At 36.2% G+C, this 21,347-nt stretch overlaps 1 pseudogene; it reads left to right on the forward strand.

The window, feature by feature from the left end:
- The window catches only part of LOC119255120 (trafficking protein particle complex subunit 4-like), a 94,359-nt pseudogene that overhangs the window by 39,995 nt on the left and 33,017 nt on the right, over positions 1-21,347 (forward strand).

Below are 21,347 nucleotides of genomic sequence, written 5' to 3' on the forward strand. Positions count from 1 at the left end.
TGAGTTCTCTTCCTCTACAAGTCAGAATATCAGGGAGTTCAAACCTAAGTCTCTCAGACCTCTCTGCCCCATTTATGAAGGATGACTGTATAGAATCTGACACAACTGACTTTTTAACCACAAAGGAAGGAAGTTTTGTTAGGCCTAAGAAAGCAAAACCATCTGGTATTTCACAGCTGTGGAAATATTATGTATCTAATTATTTATGGAGGTACCTATGAATTGGTCCTGTTATATCCCAAAAGATGCTGTACAAGCAGACTTTCATAGAGACTTCAGATCAATAGCTTCTAAATTGTTATCTGGTTCAAGATTTTTCTCATCAGAATGAAGAATGGGAAAATCCTGCTTTCATTAAGGAAACATAGAAATGTCACCCCAGTTTATTTAGAGGCAGGAGAGAGGGCATGCCTAAGCGGGAAAGTAATTCTGTCAGTCATTCCATAACTTTGGCCTTTGAGTTCCATCAATCAAAGGAAGTGAAGGAAATATTTTTTTTATATTGTTTAAATCACTCTTCCTTTTTGTACAATGTATGCTTTCTCCTCTCAGGTGTAGTCCCTGTATAATTCCCACCACCAATTCACCCTTGAACACTTGTGTTCTTCCCTCCCCTATTTTGAACCCTCTCCCCTCTTACTCCCTTGCAGGATGTCTCTGATTAATAGTTGCCTGCTAATTTTGTTTTTTAATTTATTATATCTTTTTCCTGACCCCTTGTTTGGTTCCCCTATATTCCTCCTATTAGCAAATCCATCTGTAGTGGCAGGCTGGCACAGAGCAGGTTTTCTATGACTGGAGCAGACTGGGTAAAGGAGAGTCCTGGAACCCTTGGTGGCTTTCTCAGGCTTTTATTGAGCTTTTACATGTAGTGTAGCAACCAGGTACACAGCAGGCTGGGGTCCCAGGGGGCCAAGAGGCCTGTAGGCCTCCAAGCCCCAGGCAAGTCTTCACTCTGGGCTCCCTGGCCTTCTTTCTCCCCTTCTCTCTCCTGCCTCTCTTGGTGGATATATCAATACTCCAGGCATGGCCCACTGAAGTAAACAACACAACTTATAACGATGTAACAAGTGCAGGTGCTGCCATCAGGCATGGTAATTCTAATGGCAGGTGGGCAGAAAAGCCTGAAAATCATTTACCTACACCCCAATATTTTTCTTTTTCTTTCTGGCTTATTTCACTGAGCATGATCCCTTCTAGGTCCCTCCATGTCACTGCAAATGGCATGAGTTTATCTTTTTTTTGATTGCTGAGTAATATTCCACTGTGTATATGTACCACATCTTCTTGATACAGTCATCTATTTTTGGGCATTTGGGTTGTTTCCATATCTTACCTATTGTAAGTAGTCCTGCAATAAACATAGGGGAGCAGGTATCCTTTTGAATTAATGTTTTTGTGTCCTTTGGGCAGATTCCTAGGAGTAGAATTGCTGGATCGGATGGACACTCCATTTTTAGTAGTTTGAGGAACCTCCACACCACTTTCCATAGTGGTTGGACTAGTTTGCATTCCCACCAGCAGTCCAGAAGAGTTCCTTTTTCTCCATATCCTCACCAACATTTGTTGTTTCCTGTTTTTCTTTCTTTTAATTTGTGCCATTCTCACCAGTGTAAGGTGGTATCTCATTGTGGTTTTGATTTGCATTTTCCTGATTACAAGTGATGTTGAACATTTTTTTCATATACCTGTTGGCCATTTGCATTTTCTCTTTGGAGAAATATATTTTTAGCTCTTCTGCCCATTTTTTGACTGGATTGTTTACTTTGTTTTTGTTGAATCATGTCTGCTCTTTGTAGATCTTTGTGATCAGCCCCTTATCAATAGTATTATGAGCAAAACTTTTCTCCCAATCAGTAGGGTGTCTCTTTATTTTGGTTAATGTTTCTTTTGCTGTACAGAAGCTTTTTAATTTGATGTAGTCCCAGTTGTTCATCTTTTCCTTCACTTTCTTTGCTTTGGGGGATGTGTCTTTAAAGAGGTTACTGAGATGTATGTCATGTAGTGTTTTGCCTATATTTTCTTTTATATATTTTATAGTTTCAGGCCATATGTCCAATTCTTTTATCTATTTTGAGATGGCTTTTATGCATGGTGTGAGGTAATAATCTAGCTTCATTCTTTTGCATGTAGCAGTCCAGTTTTCCCAGCACCATTTATTGAACAAACTGAACTTGTTCCATTGCATATTATTTGCTCCTTTGTCAAAGATTAGTTTTCCATAAATATGTAGGTTTATTTCAAGGTTTTCTATTTGATTCCATTGGTCTATGTGTCTGTTTTTGGTCCAGTACCATACAGTTTTAATTATCATGGCTTTGTAGTATAGTTTGAAGTCTGGGAGTGTGATAGCTCCATTCTCCTTTTTAGTCACGAGAGCATTGGCTATTTGAGGTTTTTGTGGTTCCATATGAATTTCATCAATATTTGTTCTATTTCTTTGAAGAATGTCATTGAAATTTTTATTGGAATAGCATTGAATCTGTAAACTGCTTTCAGTGGGATGGCTATTTTGATAATGTTAATTCTTCCAATCCATAAACAAGGGATCTTTCCATTCCTTTGTGTCTTTTTCTATTTCTTTTAGCAATGTTTTGTAATTTTTTTGTATAGGTCCTTCACCTCTTTTGTTAGGCTTATTCCCAGGTATTTCATTTTTTAAAATTTTATTTTATATATTTTTTACATCATTTTTCATTTTTGCACAATGTATGCATTTTCATCTTGGTTATAGTCCCCATACAATTCCCACCCCCCTTGTTTTGATCCTACTCCCTTCCCCCCATCTCCTAGTGTGTCTCTGGTTTATAGTTGCTTGTTGATTTAGATTTTTACTTTAGTATAATTAGTCTTTTTCCTGGTCCCTTATTTAGGTTTTCTAAATTCCTGCTATGAGTGAGACCATCCAGTATTTTTCTTTTTCTTTCTTGCTTATTAATATTTGATTTTTTTTTTTGTTTCAGTTATAAAAGGAAAGGTTTTCTTGATTTCTTTTTCTTCAGATTGATTGTATAGAGGAAGGCTACTGATTTTTGTGTATTGATTTTGTATTCTGCTACTTTACTAAACTGGTGATTATTTTGATTAGTTTTTCTGTGGAGTTATTAGGGTTCTCTAGTACATTATTATATCATCTGCAAATAGTGATAGTTTTATTTCTTCTTTCTTATTTGGATTCCTTATATATCTTTCTCTTGTCTTATTGCTCTGGCTAGGACTTCCAGTGTTATATTGAAAAGCAGTGGTAAGAGTGGACATCTGTCCCTTGTTCCAGATCTTAAGGAAAAGGCTTACAGCTTTCTATCATTGAGGATAATATTGGCTGTAGGTTTGTCATATATGGCCTTTATTATGTTAAGGCATGTCCCTCTATCCCAAGAATTTCAAGGGCCTTCATCATAAATGGATATTGAACTTTGTCTAATGATTTCTCAGCAGATATTGATATGATAGTATGGTTTTTATTTTTCTTTTTGATGTGTTGGATTACATTAATTATTTTTGGATGTTAAACCATTCTTCTGCCCCTGGAATAAAACCCACTTGGTCATGGTGAATTATCTTTTTGATGTATTGTTGGATTCTGCTGATGAGGATTTTATTGAGGATTTTTACATCAGTGTTTATTAGAGATATTGGCCTATAGTTTTCTTTTTTTGTGCTGTCCTTTTTCAGTTTTTATATTAGTGTAAAGTTGGCTTCATAAAACATATTTGGTAGTATTCATGAAGGAAATATATTTAACAACAAATGGAGTATCTAAACACCCAATTATTTACTATATTATTCTCTAGAGGCTGTTTACTAAGAAAAAATAATCTTCCCTTTTAAAATAAAATCATAATAATAGAGAATATGTGAGTTTAACACTTGTGAGAGATTTTCTTCTCCTTTCAAGACCAATTGGAATTTTGTTTGCTTTCATCCTTATCTTATTTTACCAGACAAATCTCCCCTGTGAGAACAAATTTAAGAAAACGATAATGATTTTTTTTTTAATTTAAGTGTTGCAGACATCACAGGATTTCAAAAACAGTGAATTTTGAAAAGCTAAGATTCTACAGAGAAAATGAGCACACAAGTCTATGTGTTGCTTTTACTCTGAAAGTTTTTGCCAATTTACCAGGGGTGGCTTAAGTGCTGAAAAGCTGACCAGAAACTTATGTCGAAAAGAATGAGAAATGAATAGAATTTCCAGTCATTTTACCAGGCAAAGTGGGACATATATTGGAGTTCTGCCTATAGTAAGGAAAAGGAATCTTGATAAATAACCAAGACTTTCAGTTAGGACTGTTGTGAACCCTTATTAGGTAAATCAGATAAACAGTGTTGAATCAGCCCTCACAAATACTGAAATCCAGCTTTGAATAATTCAATTCCTGCCAATATTAAAGTGACATTTGCCTGTCCTATCTATACACTTGAAATATAAGCATGTCCTCTCTGAAAAAAAGAAAAAGAAAAATATTCAGTACCAAATTTTTAATATAAGAGTGACATTAAATCTCATATTACCAAGAAATAAGAGAACTTGACCAGATTCAATAGAATAACAGACAATATATATAGAAATGCATAAAATTATTAGTTATTAGACATGATATTTTTAACTGTGATTAACATCTTCAGAAATTAGAGGGTAAGTTGGAGTATTTCAGCAAAGAAATGGAAAGTTTAGAAAGAATCAATAAGAGGTTAGAATTTAAAAAATACAGCCAGAGAGAGTGGGACCTGCAGCAGCAGCATTGGAGATTTTTAGCATACATGTGGTGACAAAGCTGGCCTGATTTATCAGTAGCATGGCTACTCTCCACAGGCTGAGGCCAAAAAAACTTTCAGTTACCCTCTTGATCTGCTCCTTAAGATACAGAACCAATGTGTGCTCGTTGCCTTTGGCCAGCCAGAAGGCCATCAATGGTGTAGATGTAAGTGGAAAGCACAGAGACAATGGGAAACACTGGCAACCCTGCTAACTACCCAGCGTGCATTTTACTCAGCAGACTAGGACCCATCTCCAATGAGAAGCTCATGTTGGTGACCATGGTCTACCCGCTCTTCACAATTGGCTCCCAGCTGCCTCCTGATCAGGGCAGCTCAGGCATTGAGATGCTGGAGTCAAATACATTCAAACTGCACTGCTTCCACACACTGACAGGAATCAAGTTTGTGATGCTAGCAGATCCCAGGCAAGCTGGAATATATTCACTTCTCCTAAAGATTTATGAGATCTACTCAGACTTTGCCCTCAAGAATCCATTCTATTAGCTGGAAATGCCCATCAGGTGTGATATGTTTTACCAGAAACTGAAGGTAGCCCTGAAGGTGGCAGAGAAGACTAGAACTTCTGGACCTGTCCGCAAACTCTGCAGTGCCGGTTCGATCCCCGGCTGCCAGGCGAGGGTCCCACATGGTGCAACAGACCTCTCCTGCCTCCCGCTGCTCCCAACAGCAGTGTACTTATGTCTGCCTGTTCTGTTCCCCACTCTGGCTCTGGTGAATTCTCTCACCCTCCCGTGCTTCTGACTGTACCCAGTGCTTGTATAAATAAATAAATAAATCTTTAAAAACAAGAAAAATAAAAAATAAATAAAAGTATGCCACCTTCTAAGAACGATTCAGGGAGAAACTGAAAACATGTGCAGAACAATTACAAGTTAGGAAATTGAAAGAGTAATCAAAAGTCTCCAAAAAAAACAAAATCCCAGGACCATATGTTTTCACTAGTAAGTTCAACCAAATCTTCAAAGACACTTTTATCTATCCTCAAATCTTCCAAAAAGTTCCTCTACTGAGGAAGAGGGAATGCTTCCAAACACATTCTATCAGGCAGAAAAAATTAAGACTACCGAAAGGGGAGGGTAGAAATTAAATGCAAAGGGGGAACCAGTGGACTCTGTTGGAAGACTATGGGTCCTTTGGTGGTAGATGTGGTGTGTTAACATATATCTGAAGATGTGTAAACCTATACCACTAAATCAAATGCAGTGTTGTAAACCAATGTAACCTCTATATCTGATGCATAATTTTTAAAAATGATCATTTTTACTAAAATAAAAATATAACAAGTAAATTTAAGGGTACAGCTGATGGGTCTCCCAGCAGAGTAAACAAAATTGATATGAAGATTCCTGTAGGTAGAGCAGTAAAAATATTCAAATATACATTAAAAAAGTGCACAGAGAAAAAAGTGGAGAGGAAATTTTAAAAATGAGCATAAAAGATATGGTACATGTATGGTACATTGAAGTCTGGAGGGTAAATGGAAGTTCTCAGGTTTTTTCCACCCTCCCACCATTAGCATCAATGATCGACACCTGTGGTCTTACATGCGTGCCTGATGGTGGCACCTGGAGTATGATGTGGGCATGTGTAAGTGGGCACAGTTTAGCCGACGGACTGAGCATGTAAGGACAGGGTGGCAGACAACCGGGTGGTAGAGTACAGTGGAGAGCACCAGAGAATGGCTAAGAGAGGAAAGAGCATGCAAGGATTTGCAGGGGGACCCAAGTCACTACCTCCTTGTTGGCTTGTTTCCCCTAACCTGTGGGGATGATGCCAACATCTCCAAGATTCTCTTTCAAGCTGCCTGAACCAATGATGAATCTACCCAGCCTAGGATGGTTGCAGAACAAAGTCCCAGAAGAAAATTGAGACAGAAAATAGAGTAGAAGACACATTGGTGAAGTGGTTTTCCAAAACTGATTAAAGAAACCCTAGTCACAGACATGAGATGTATTACCAACCACAAATAGAATAAATACAAATGAAAGAACCCCTAGGCACATAACTGTAAAATTTCTGAAAACCAAGTCAAAAAAATTATAAGTAGTCAAAGGGAAAAGACAATGCTTCACACAAAGCACACAGAGTGACAAAATGACATATGACCCCACAAAAGAAACAATGAAATCCAGAAAAGAATGGAAGAGAAGAGCTAAAAAGAAACTTCTCTGAAGAGGAAATGCAAATGGCCAACAGGCATATGAAAAAATGTTCAACATCACTTGCCATCAGGGAAATGCAAATCAAAACTACCATGAGATACCATCTTACACCAGTGAGAATGGCACATATTAAAAAAACTAGCAACAACAAATGTTGGCGAGGGTGTGGAGAAAAAGGAACTCTTCTGCACTGTTGGTGGGAGTGCAAACTGGTCCAACCACTATGGAGAGCTGTGTGGAGATTTCTGGACCTACTAAACATAGAGCTTCCATATGATCCAGCAATTCCACTCCTAGGTATTTACCCAAAGGAAACAGAAACATCAATTCCAAAGAACACCTGCACCCCTATGTTTATAGCAGCACTGTTTACAATAGCTAAGCTTTGGAAACAACCCAAATGCCCAAAAATAGATGACTGGATCAAGAAGATGTAGTACATATACACCATGGAATATTACTCAGCATTCAAAAAAGATAAACACATGCAGTTCGCAGCAACATGGATGGCGCTGGAAGGGATCATGCTCAGCGAAATAAGCCAAAAAGAAAAAGAAAAATACCGGATGGTCTCACTCATAGCAGGAATCTAGAAAACTTAAATAAGGGACCAGGAAAATGAATATAAGAAAGTGAAAATCAAAATCAACAAAAAACTATGAACCAGAGACACTTTTTGGGGGGTGGGGGGCGGGAGGGGAAGGATTGGGGTCAGAATGGGGCGTTTGCAATTGTATGGGGGAATATAAAAATAAAATTTATTATTAAAAAAAAAACAAAGTGTAGAAATAACCCTACTATCAACTGAGTCCCTCTCTGCCTCACTCGTATATGATGAAAAAAATTACATTCAGAGAAGTTAACCATCTAGCTGACAATAACAAAGCACAGTGAGACCAGAACCTTAGATTGCCCACCAGTCTCCTTCTTTACTTACATTCTTCCCCATTGTCCTACTAACCCAATCATTCGAAGAAAATTAAGGACATTCTATCTTATTAAAAAAACTACTGTTTTGGGCCTCTCCTGGTGGTGCAGCGGTTGAGCGCTGGGCTGCGAAGCTGCCTGCAGCCTCTACAGCACTGGTTCGATACCAGGCTGCCGGGCGAGGGTCCCACATGGTGCAACAGAACTCTCCTGTCTCGCCCACTACTCCCCTCAGCAGTGTATTTCGTCTATCTGCCTGTTTTGTTCCCCGCTCTGACTCGTGAATTCTTTCACCCTCCCGCGCTTCCGACTATACCCAGTGCTTGTATAAATAAATAAATAAATCTTTAAAAAAAAATAATTAAAAACTACTGTTTGTTGTACATATTTTTTTTTAAATATGAATTTGGGCATCCTCTGAAGAATATACTGCTTTCCTAAGCCAGCTGTGAAATTTTGACAAGCATTATTGTCAGATTGTCAATGCCTAATTGACAAGCATATTAATTCATCTGAAAACATTCAGATTCCATTCATACTCTCTGCAAGGTATTTATTTAAAGATTTATTTTTATTTGCACAATAGCTGGGGCACAGGCCAGAAGCGCGCAAGGGTGAGAGGATTCCCCAAAGACAGAGAGGGGAGCAGAGCAGGCAGACAGACCAAAAGCACTGCCGAGGGGAGCAGCAGGCAAGATAAGAGAGGCCTGCAGCACTATGTGGGCATCTCCACAGTCGGCCAGGAATCGAACCTGCACTGCAGAGGCTGCGGACAGCCCCACAGCACTGCCCTCAACATGCTGCACCACCAGGGAGGCCCTCTGCAAGGTATTATTGCTGGGAAAGTGACTGCTAAAAAAGTACATTAGAGAATAAACTTCATTGGTTTATATTAATTTTTACAACCCTAACTTATCTGGAAATTGGGTGATGGGAGCAACACTGTTCTGTGCAACCCCTTACTTAACTGAATAGCTTTCATTTCAGTATCTCATACAAGACACACCTGCATTTTTAGACAACCTCAATAGACTCTTCATTGAACAAAAAGTTTTGAACATATAATATAGATCTTTTAGTGCGAAGGAACCTCTACTTTCCTAAGTCATCTATCCCACAGTCCCAGCAGTCAAGATTTATAAATGTCATTCTTTTTAATAGCACATTAGAAAATGTGGCCTTTCAACACGTACATTTGTGCAATTCAGAACAATGGGGGGTCTCCTTAAATGACTTTCCCTGAATACATTTAGGGATACAAATGGCTCTGCATGATGAAAGAGCTCAGTAATATTTCTCATTTTTCTAAAACACTATTTCTCTTTTACATAACTTAAATAGTTAAAGAGACTATAACAAATAAAATGGAGGTGGCTCACATTTAGAAATGTAAGGAAGTAACACCTATTACAAGAATTTTCTGTCAGGTTTACAGGAAAAAAAATCAGAGACTCTGAAGCCTGAGGAATTAATTCAGGGAATATGAGGGCATTTTCTGTGTCACTGACTTAGCAGTGCCTTCTGATTTTCTCATGAAGTGCTGCATAGTACTCAGGACACCAGATGAATAAGGGGGAAAATGTGTGTTCATTTACTGCTATTAAATACAGAACTTTCTATCTCCGACTAATTTTTTTAAACTAGTCATTACCTAAAAATAGTCTCATTGTTTTTAATTGCAGCTCAAAATTTGCCCTTTAAGTAATGTCCATGAGTAGGAAAAGTCTATTTTTGCCATTAAATCGTGCACCTTTGCAACAGCATCTGTTTTAACATCATCTTACTGTGCTAAATACCACAGTAACCACCCGCGTGTGTGCCAGATGGAGGTGACTGCTCTGACTCTACGTGGTACCTGTCAGCAATCCAGCAATCTAAAGGAGTTAAATTACTCCATCTGCTCTTCTAAATTGCCCAGAGACTTCCCCTCAAATCTTAATGCTTTTGTTTGTTAATAAATAATAAAAGGACACTTTGTCAATTATATGACTTGACTGATTGATAATTTGTGTTAATAAATTTCTGTCAATAATGAATGAATCAGCCAAGAAACACTTCTTAAACACTGTATGGATTTATTGTACTAGTTAGTATAAGACATTGGAGAAAGTAACCACATCATTTAGGAGTAGAATGCACCTTGAGAATAATTAATGGTTCAAGCAGCACTGTGCTTCATAGTTGATATTTTATTATAAATTATGTGATACTGAAATAATGATGAGACCAATATACAAGGAAGATAAAATTTTCAAGTAGGACAACTATGAGAGTAAAATAAGAAGTGAACATAATGTGTGTTTGTCTGGGAGTACAGGTTAAATAATTATTTAACATAATTATTAAATATGCACTACATGTTTCAAACTATAGTAAAGGCAATAATAAAGAGGAATAAAACATAATTATGGAAATTTCATGATAATAGATATGACATAATCATAACTATCTTAATAAAATAGGGTTTAAAATTTTGTTTTAAATTTACCTTTTAGGATTTACAGTCAACTGTGAAGTAATTTTTGCAGTAACGTCACTGGCTCCTTTGTCTGAACACTGTAGAATATTTTAAGTAAACATAATCTACTAGTCTTGTCAGCCATCTCCTCCAACATGACCCTTAGTTTGCTAAGCCTCCTTCCCTTCATCATCCTAGACTGATTATTATTTAGTGATGATTAAATTAAATGATACTACCCAAAAGTTGTTCTGCGAAGGTTCCTTAAATGATAAAAATGAACAAATACCTTTTATAGACATTGTGTCTGACAATTCACGGATGACTAATAAATGGTGTAAAGTCATCTGACTGCAGCAGAAGTGTGAGATGGAAGCAGGACCACTCAATGCCATTGTAAAATAAAAAAAAAAAAAAGCAAACTCAAACCAGATGTCTACTAGATGTCTACATGCCTTTTGAGATCTAAATATGAGCAATCAAAACTTGTAAATTCCCTGTGGAGAAGCAAAGCCCTCCCAAAATCTTCACAGAAGTTCTTAGGAATTTACTTCGTTGTCACCTCTGGTTTAGGCTCCTAAAATTTTTGAATCTGTTTAATTAGGGAACATCTCACCATCCTGTTCATGCATCCTGTTTAATTTCATGCTACATTGATCTAGATGTGGAACTGTTTTCCTTAATTTCCCACAAACCAAACATTCCCATGGGTACCATTCACATTCTATATATGGAAAAGACATGACTGCAATTTTGGGATATATGGTATTTATCAAAGTGACTTATCAAGGTATTTTCCTAAACAAAGCCTGCTCCCTCCTTAAAAGAAACTGTGATATCAACATTAAGGTTATAAAATATTTTACCCTGATACAATACTAATTCCCAAAGCCGGCAGAGTATGGAGGAAATAGTAAATTCACATATTATTTCCAAATTCTGGTGTCAATGTACTGCCTCTAATAACCACACATACCAAGGGCATAATAATGTCAACTCTTTTTACCTAAAAACCCATTACATATAACTGTATCTACTGCATAACAAATACTCAAAACATAATAGCTACTGTTATTTGCTATTATTCTAAAAAATTATATTTGTGAAATGCACAAAATGCTTCTTACAACATTTGCAAATGATATATTTAAAAATAAGTGAAAAGATAAGTAAAATACTAATATTTGATAGAATATCATGTAATTGAATATTTTCATGTTGTTACTGGACAAAGTGGAGAGGAAGCACAATGGACTACAGTGCAGGACTACAGGTGTTTTGGTGATGGATGTCGTATGGTAACAACACCTAAATGGGGAGATCTAATACCTCTAAAACATAAACAATAGGGTAAACCAATCTTACCTCAATTTAAAAAAAAAAAGTGTTGGCCCCCCTAGTGGTGCAGGGGTTAAGTCTCAGCACTATGAAGCTATAGCAAGCCACTGCAGCGTGAGTTTGATCCCAGGCCAAGGAGCTGACCCACATGACACAACAGACCTCTCCTGTCCCACCCACTGCTCCCCTCAGCAGTGTATTTCAGTGTATCTGCCTGTTTTGCACCCCACTCTGTCTCTGGAGAATCCTCCCACCCCCCACACCTCTGGTCTACACCCCAGCTCTTGTATGCATAAATAAATAAAATAAATCTCTAAAAATAAAAAAAGAAGTGCGATACCAAGCACACAGTAAGCAAACCTGCATATGACCTGCTTCATGAATTTGGAAAACTCAGTTTTCTACTTGCGTATATCCTTTACTACTCCCAGAGAGCATGCCACTTCTGATACTTCTAGTCAGCAAAGTGGACTACTTGGGAAGTTTTTTTCACCTCAAACAATTCTCTGCAACAGTCTGGTATGCCACAATTCAACTCTATTCTACCACTATCTAACTGAAGATAACATCAAATTTCACAAGTGATCAATCCTATAAGACTTACCCACACACTCCCCGCCCCAACACCCCATTTCAGATACCAGTCACAGGCCCAGGTTATCACCTGTGCTTCTGATACACAGGCTGTAGGTCAGAGATTTAATGAACTTCTTGTGTTCCACTGATTTGCAAGAGCTGCTCACAGATCTCAGGAAATATTTCACTTACCAGATTACTGGTTTATTATTAAAGGGTGTAAGTCAGAATAGCCAGGAGGAAGAAACACACAGAGCAAGTCATGGAAGAAAGGTATGAAGCCCCATGTTCTATCCCATGAGCCACCCTCCCAAAATCCCCATATGTATGAACCCAGAAGTTGAGGGGTTTTTATGGAGGCTTCATTAAGTCAGCATGATCAACCATAAACCACATTTCAGTTCTTTTCCCATCTCAAGAAATGGTCATATTTTGGAAAATTCCAAGCTTCTAATCATTACTTGGTTTTTCTGGCAACCTGCTCTCTTTTAAGAGCCATTCAGGAGCCCACCCAGAAGATACTCTACTCATTAGAACAAAGACACTCCTATCATCCCCAAAATCACATGCATAGAGGAGTTCGGTGTCAGGAACCAGGGCAAAGATCAATATAAACTTTCTGTTATCTCATACTTCATAATTTATAGTTTCCTAGAAATGCTTTTTTGAATGTTTCCTTACATTTCAATACTATTATAATTCTTACCCTCATGTTAAGTGGAGACCTCAGCTATAAGGTCTGATGGCAGGTTTGAAAGCTCCTTCCTTGAAATGTAAATTTGGGCAGTCATTACAGAAAGTGATAAAGAGATTCCTCAAAAAAATTAAAATTGAAATTCTATGCAGTCCAATTATCCCACCTCTGGGTAGTTACCAAAAAATTACAAAAACACTAATTCAAAGAGATATATGCATTGCAGAATTATTTCTAATAGCCAAGAACTGAAACCAACCTAAATGCCCATTGATTGACAAATCAATAAACATGTGTGTGTATATATATGCAATGCAATAAATAAGCTACTTCATTAAGTAGATATTCAGCTACTTTTTAAAAAATGATGAAATTCTGCCATTTACAACAACATGGATGAATCTACAGGGACTTATGCTTAGTGGGATAAGTCCCTGTACTTAGTGAGATAAGTCAGACGCTTATGCTTAGTGAGATAAGTCAGACAGAGAAAAACAAACACCATATGATTTCACTCATATTTGGTATATAGAGAAAACAAGCAAGCTAAATAAAACAGATATAACCTTTTGGGCTATGAGTCCAATTACTCATTACCAGAAGGGAAGGGAGAAAGAAGATGAGCAAACTGGGGGTAAGGGACAATGGATTGCTGAGGGATAAATTTAGACTTTTAGTGGTGAGCTTAAAGTAGTATATAATACACATGTTGGTTCTCAGCAATAAACATCTGAACTTATATCATTTATGATGCAATTTTACATCAATATAAAAGAAAGGAAAATGTAAAAAGAAGAAGAAAGACTTCTCCCTGGTTCCTAATAAAATGGAAGATTTCCTTGCTTAGGCTGTTGTCTCCAAAGTAGGGTGTGCACACTCCTGGTGGCACACAAATATTAGGACTTCCATTTCTATTGAGTTACAGTTTGTCCTTTTAAATTACTTTGAGTGTTTTATAATTTACATATTATTCTAATGATTTATTCCTCAAAATAGCATGTAAGGTAATAAATATGTATATTGAGGATACCTGGTCAAAAATTTTCATTACAGGTGTTTGAACAACAAAATTTAGAGAATACTACTCTGGAGGTAAATCAGAATTTCTTCACTAAATTTACTTTTAACAAAAGCAGATGCATATGATAATCTATGATAGGTTATCTTAACCATCACCTCAGCTCAAGCAAGAGCTTGTGATCATAAATTTTTGAAGAATAATTATCTTTGCTTTCAATTATATTGATTGAAAATAAATTTGCTGAAAATAAATTTGCTAAAAGTAAATTGCCTTCTCACACTCTCTCAATATATTCATAATGATGTCCCACCATCACTCTGCTATTTATCCTACCCCACCCCCCATCCTAGGCTGGGATTGTACATACCCTGGATCCTTGGGAGGGGAGGAGAACGCAACCAAAGTTTCAAGATGTGGATGGGTATTACTTCTATCAAACAACTACAAAGGAGAAATGAAACAAAATGCTCTCCTCATCAAAATTCTCTCAAAATTTTGATGGAAGAATCAAACAGCAGAAGCTCCAACAGTCAGTAGGGAAATATCTTAGAAAAGGCTAAGTGATAAGATAACTTGCATGAATACCTGGTCCTCCAGATCAACGCACACAATTCTAGGGGCTTCTCCCTTCCCTCAACAAGTTTCAGTCTTCTTTGAAACAAGGTTTTTTCTCTTTTCCACATACTTTCTCTTCATCCCCCTGCCCACTTTGAAATTTTCTAGCTGTTAAAACTTCTCCCACCACTAGTCCTAAATCTGCAGAAAACAAGAACAAAAACTATGATCATAATGATAACAGATACACACCAATTGTGCACCTGCCATATGCCACACAATGTACCAGCTATTTAATGAATAATCAAATCTAATAGATTCATAGATATTCATATGAAATAATTGCTTATGGAATCAATTCAGGGACGATTTTATATCTTTCACTACCTGAGAGCCAGCTCTGTTATTAGAGCTTCACAGGAATTGCAATGAGCAGTAAACAAGCTGAGCAGGGCTTTAGGGTTTTTACTTGGCCTGGTTTTGTTGTATGGTGCTTTAAGTATTGATGCCTTTGAGCATAACAAGCCTCTCTAGATTTTGCCACAGTTCCAATCTTTCCATATTGTCTTGCACACAGCATCGTATGGTTATGTCACCTCCTCAGCTCTTTAAAAAGGTTATTTGCATTTCTCTAAAATTTTACTCTGGAAAGAAAAGGATCTTTACCATGGATATTTGAGATGTTTGGTACAACAGATACATTGACTATAAATAGTCATTAGTTTGATGTGCTGATTATTTTGATGAGGAATATAACTGGAACAAGAATCTTTTGTACTTTAGCGGTGATCTTTCCTTTGTCTGCAGTATTCTTAGAGACATTCTTCTTTCTCAGACAGAACAATGACAGGGTAGGATACAAAATGACTATTATTTTCTGTCATACAAAGTAGGGTTTGGGGTGGGGAAAGCTATAAAACATACAAAATTATAAAACCTTTTAATAAAATTCTTTCTTAAAAATATTTTACTATTTATAAAATGTAGTAGAAGTAATGATGATTAATAACACAAGCTTCCACACTGCAAAATTAACATCCTGATATCACATTTTTATGTAAATCATCTAAATAATAATACCTTATTAATGTGATATCTTGGTTGATAGTAAGGTTTTTATCTTGTTCTGCAAATACATTAACTTATACTTTTAGCAAATTTATTTTCAATCAGTGTAATTGAAAGCAATGTTAATTTCTCTTGACAAATATAAGATCACAAGTAAAATTTGATCATTTTTAATTTTGAGAAGGATCTTTTTGCTGAAGCAACTGTTTCTGGAACTGCGAAGAGTAATTTATACACTATGAAAACTCTGGGATTAATTATTTAATAGAAAAGTTTGAAAATCGAACTGGTAATAATTTTTTAAAAAGGATTTAACACTTTGTACAAATCAGTTTTGTGTATAAACTTAATTTTAAATGTAACATTATACAATGACATTTCAATGTTTTCACTGAGATTTCTTGTAATTTATGGAGATTATATAACCAAAATACTCTTCATGATTTGCAGTTCAAAATGCCTCTTTATGAATTCTATAATTATAGCTTCAATTGTAAGGAAAATTAATTTTTAAATTATCTTCCTTAATAATTGGTTCACCAAAGTTTCATATGAAAATAGTATTTATCAAAAGCAAGCTATTGTGGGCCTCCCTGGTGGCGCAGCGGTTGAGCGCTGGGTTGCGAAGCTGCCCACAGCCTCTGCAGCGCCGGTTCGATCCCCGGCTGCTCCCCGGCCACCGGAGGAGGGTCCCACATGGCGCGCAGACCTCTCCTGACGCCCGCTGCTCCCCTCAGCAGTGTACTTCGGTCCTTCTGCCTGCTCTGCTCCCCGCTCTGGCTCTGGTGAATTCTCTCACCCTCCCGCGCTTCTGACTGTACCCAGTGCATGTATGAACAAAACAAAAACAAACAAACAAATAAATAAATAAATAAAACATGCCTCTATTAAAAAAAAAAAAAAGCAAGCTATTGTAAGACAATGCATATTATTTATTTGCAGTATTGTGGCAGTTTTTCAAATCAGATATTCTAAACAATTTGAAGAATTCCAATAAGTCCCACATTGCTATACACATTTATCACAATTCCATATGTGACTTTTATTTTGTAATAATTTCTTGACAAAGTTTATTGCCTAGCCACTTCCAGTTTCTGTCCAAGAGTTAATATTTGCTTAGATGGACTCCCAGAAAAGATAGAGAAATTAGGCTTTCATTGTACATCCAGTGCTCATTCCAATCAAAGTCCCTCTTTATTACTTTAGCTGTGGTTACTTTTGCCACCAAAACTGCTTCTATAGCCACTGTCATCAATCTAGGCTTATGTTCCAGACACAATCACTGCAAAGGCCAGTAGTGTCCTGGAGTGCACCAGACACACACACACACACAATTAAGCCAGAAAACTGGTCAGTACAAAGATTAACCACTGCCCGCTCTTCTCATTAGCCTAAGCCCATGCATAACCACCTAGTATATCTTCTTTGCTCAAATACATGCTTTTATTGTTTATAAACTGCATTTATAAAATACAAGATCACTGATAAAATTGTTAAGAAGTTTATAAAGGCAAAGGCAGAGCTTTAAATTAATCATTGTTCCCTTCTGAGAGCAAAACCCCATACAACCACAGAGGTTGTAACACATAAATTTGACCTTTCTTGAACTTGTAAAATCAAATCATTAGTTGAAAAATAGTCTTTTCTGCTCTCAAAAGAGCTTCTCTATCACATAACTATCAAGTCAATTATTTAATACGTAAGTTCTCAGTCATCAGAAAATGTGTAGCTAACTCCACTGTAAACTCATAAGATGAAGCAGAAATACTAATAAATGAGCATAAAACTTAAACATTATCATGATCATCCAACATTTATTAAGTGTGTTTTATGTACAAAGTTATCTCTTAATAATTTATGTAGATTTTTTTCCTTTCATGGTTTCAGAGTACTATAAAGAAGGAACTATTATTTTTCTCTATTTAAATATGAAGAGACTGAGATCAGTAGCTTATTCAGGGTCTCAAGGTAGTATGAAAGGCCCTGAATTTAAACTGAATTATCCAATTCAAAAACATGCTATTGGAAATTTCTACTCTGACCAACATGGAATCACAGGGGCTGGGTTTACTTTCCCACCTGAAACAATTGAGAAGAAAAATTGCAAAATACACAGTGGATTTCAGATATTAGACATAAAGATAAATGACCCCTGAGTGAGTTCCAGCTTCCTAGCTGGAGAAAGATTCCAGGCCAGAACCCAGAGAAAGGTAACCTATGGTCCCCAGTAGTATCCATGAATTGAAAAGACATACTAGAAAATCAGGGAATCCAAGGCAACCAAAGTTTGTAGGACATAGTTCCATAAGAGAGAAAGCTGCAGGGACCAACTATCTAAAGATAATCTCCTAATGAATCTTCAGCCAAGTTCTGATCAGAATAAACTAGACAAATATCCCTGATGAACAAAGATGCAAAAATCCTCAACAAAATCTAAACAAACTGAATTCAATAATGCATTAAAATGATGATACATTAGGATGCAAAGGTGGCTCAATATCCAAAAAGCAATCAATGTAAATATGCCACATCAATAAAAAAAATAAGATTAAAAAAATCATATGATCATATCAATAGATGCAAAGATAGCATTTGATAAGATTCAACATCTATTTATGATAAAAACCCTCAAAAATTGGGGATAAATACCACTACATAATAAGGGCCATATATGACAAACCCACTGCTAACATACTCATTGGTGAAAAACTGATCCAGTACAAGACAAGGATATCCACTTTCACCACTACTATTCAACAGAGTATTGGAAGCTCAAGCTAGAGAAATTAGGCAAGAGAGAAAGACATAAAAGGATAGCAAACTGGATAATAAAAAGTAAAACTGTCACTATATGCAGATGATATAATAATATACAAAGAAAACTGTAAAGACTCCACTACAAAACTCATTGAAATAATAAACCAGTAAAGAAGCAAGTTACAACATCAATTCACAAAAATCAGTTCCTTTCCTATTTGCAAATAACAAACTGGAAGAGAAAAAAATTAAGAAATTGTACCCATTTACAATCACATCAAAAATATTAAATAACTAGGTATAAATTAAACAAAAGAGGTAAAGGTCTTGTACAAGGAAAGCCATAAGACATTGTTAAAAGAAATAAAAGATACAAAGAATGGAAAGATATTACCTGCCCATGTATTGGAAGAATTAAGGCTGTTAAACTGATGATCTTACCCAAAGCGATATATAGATTCAATACAATGCTTATAAAGGTTTCAATGCATTCTTCAAGGAAGTAGAACAAAGACAACCGAAATTCACCCGAACCAGAGATCACCCTGAGTAGCCAAAGCAATCCTGACAAAGGTGATATCACACTCCCTGACTTCAAACTATATTCAAAGCTATAGTATTCAAAACAGAACGATACTAGAATGAAAACAGACATATAAAACAATGGAATAGAATTGAGAGCCCAGAAATAAATCCATACTTAATATGGACAGTTAGTCTATGACAAAGGAGCTGAGAGTATACATTAAAAAATCTCTTCAAATGGTGTTAGGAAAACTGAACAGCCACATGCAAAAGAGTGAAAGTAGACCACTATCTTACACAATATAAAAAAATTAACTCAAAATGGATTAGAGACTTGGATGTAAAACCAGAGCCATAAAATACATTGGAGAAAAGATAGATAAAACATTCCATAATATTTGCTTCAGTAATGTCTTTGTGGATTCATTTCCAAGAGAAATGGAAGAGAACATAAAAAACTGGAACTACATCAAACTCAAAACAACTTCTACATAATGAAAGAAATGATCACTGATACAAAAATATATGAAACTGAATGGGAGAAAAGATTTGCACAACATACATCTGATGAGGGATTGGTATCCATGATCTACAAAATACTTACACAAGTCAACATTAAAAAAAAAAAAAACATAGGCAAGGAGCTAAATAGATACTTCAAGTATATGAAAAATGAGCAGCACTTATCATGGAACTGCTAATCAAAACCACAATTAGATACCATCTCACACCCGTGAGAAAAACCCACATCAAAAACACCAAAACAAGTGCTGGCAAAAATGTGGAAAAAAATGAAACTCTTACACTGTTTATGGGAATGTAGACTAGTACAGCCTTATAGAAAACTATGGATGTTTCTCAAAATATTAAAAATGGACCTACAATATGACCCAGCATTCCACTGGTAGTTATCTAACTGAAGAATACAAAAAAACTAATTTGAAGAGAAGTATGCACTCTTATGTTCATTGCAGTCCTATTTACAACAACCAACTCATGGAAATAACCTAAGTGCCCAAGGACAGACAAGTGGATTAAGATATAACATACATATACAATCCAAGTACTACTCAATTGTCAAAAAAAAAGGATGACTCTTGCCATTTGCAACAACATTGATGGAACTGAAAGGGATAATGCTAAGCAAAATAAATCAGAAGAAGTAAGACCAATGGCAGATATTTTATATGTATGTGGAATATATAGAAAGAAAACAAAGGTTCAGACAGAACCAAACCAATAACAAACTCTAGAAGTCTGACTGGACAACTGAGGCTACCAGATGGGTATGGGGAGGGTGGAGAGTGGTTGTGAAGGGACTCAATGCACTATGGTTGAGGGCTATGGTTGCTTTGGATGTGGTGTGGTAACATACCTCTGAATCATATATAGTGTGGTAAATCAATGTTACTGCAATAAAATAAAATAATTATAGTAATAATAATGTTTTTAAAAACTGCCCTAGACTGGAAAAACCATGCACAAGAAACAGGAGGAAAATTCCTTGACAGTGACAGAAAGGTAAATATAATAGCTTGTGATCCCACCAGCCACAGTCAAACACCTCATTGTTATCTAAGTATTAGGTACAAATGCAATAATCAGTACTTCAGTAGTGGAACAAAATTTAGACATAGGCTGATTGCTGCCCCGATCCCATCTCAAAAAGTTGAAAAGCAAGACTTGAAAGCATCAAACTGTTTCCAAGTGACTTAACTACATTCCAAAATAAAAGCTCAAAAATATTTTTAAGAATACAAAAGCATCCAGAAACTAAGTAAATCTTACCATATCTGGCATGTAACATAAAATTCCAAGCAAAGCACACCAAGATGCAATCAATAAAAAGAAAAATAATCAATAGAAAGGGTCCTAAAAATCATTCAGATCATAGAAATAGTCACACAAAAAGTTTGTTTATTATTTCCACATGTTAAGGATGGTAAAGAAAAGAATGAAGGTTAATTAAGTATGATTTTTAAAGTCCCAAATTGAACATCTACAAGATGAACAATAAAAGTCTGAGACAAAAATAAACTAAGAATAAAAGCAGATTAAATATCGTTGGAGCACAGATTAATGAACTGCAGCCATTGAAGTAGAGACTGATTTTAAAAAATGAATCACATTATCACTTATCATCAGAGAAATATAAATCAAAATCACAATGAGACACCATATCAAAAAAATAAAGCAAGTGCTGATGAGGATGTGGAGAAAAAGAAAACCTTGTACATTGTTGGTGGGAATGTAGCCCCTATGGAAAGAAGTATGGTGATACCTCAAAAATCTGAAAGCAGACTTACCATATGACCCAGCAATTCCACTCCTAGCTATCTATCCAAGGAGTACAAATATGCTAATTTGAAAGGAAACCTGCATGTCTATATCCATAACAACCCTGTTTACAATAGCCAAGATACTGAAACAATCTAAAGGTCCCATAACAGGTGAGTGGATCAAGAAGAAGTAGTATATACACAC

This window comes from Talpa occidentalis, unplaced genomic scaffold, assembly GCF_014898055.3.
Source record: "Talpa occidentalis isolate TD23 unplaced genomic scaffold, MPIMG_talOcc4v2.1 talOcc4.3, whole genome shotgun sequence".
NCBI lineage: Eukaryota > Metazoa > Chordata > Mammalia > Eulipotyphla > Talpidae > Talpa > Talpa occidentalis.